Source organism: Elephantulus edwardii, unplaced genomic scaffold (assembly GCF_000299155.1).
Source record: "Elephantulus edwardii isolate Elephantulus edwardi_28Jun2011 unplaced genomic scaffold, EleEdw1.0 scaffold00088, whole genome shotgun sequence".
Taxonomy (NCBI): Eukaryota; Metazoa; Chordata; class Mammalia; order Macroscelidea; family Macroscelididae; genus Elephantulus; species Elephantulus edwardii.
The window spans coordinates 7036561-7037148 of record NW_006399838.1 but is presented as its reverse complement, the minus strand read 5'-3'; positions in this window follow the sequence as shown (position 1 = coordinate 7037148).

Sequence of the window (588 nt, the reverse complement as noted above, 5' to 3'; positions counted from 1 at the left end):
AAAAAAAAAAAAAAAGAATTGCCAGGGAACAAATCACAAAGAGAATTCTATGCAAATAAAGCTAGGCTCTTTCTATCGAAACCTTATGCTTCACTCACTCAAGAGGGGTTAGCAAATACAATCCAAGAATTGTGAAGATGCCGGAAGGTCGGCCTTGGTGCTTGACCCCTGTGACCCGACTCAGGAAGAATTCCAGGTTGTATTTGCTCCTCCCTCATATCTTGATATGGCATTTGGTTTATCATTTAGTTTAATACTTAATTTGATATTTGGCTTCCCACACTAGGTAGTTAAACTCCATTCAGCTTTAAGCACCAATACATGCAATATCCATGTCAGATTTGCATTTGGAATCAGACTTCACCCAATCAATAAATATTTATTTTAATACTCGATTACATTTGTGGAAAGGCTCGCTGGAGAAGCTCAATATCAGCAGTGAAAACCAGGCCAGGTGCTGATTGTGGGACAGACCACCAACTATTACTCATACGTAAGTTCAAGCTGAAGTTGAGGAAAATTAAATCAAGTCCACGGGAACCAAGATTTGACCTTAAGTCTGTCCCACTCGAATTTCAAAACCATCTC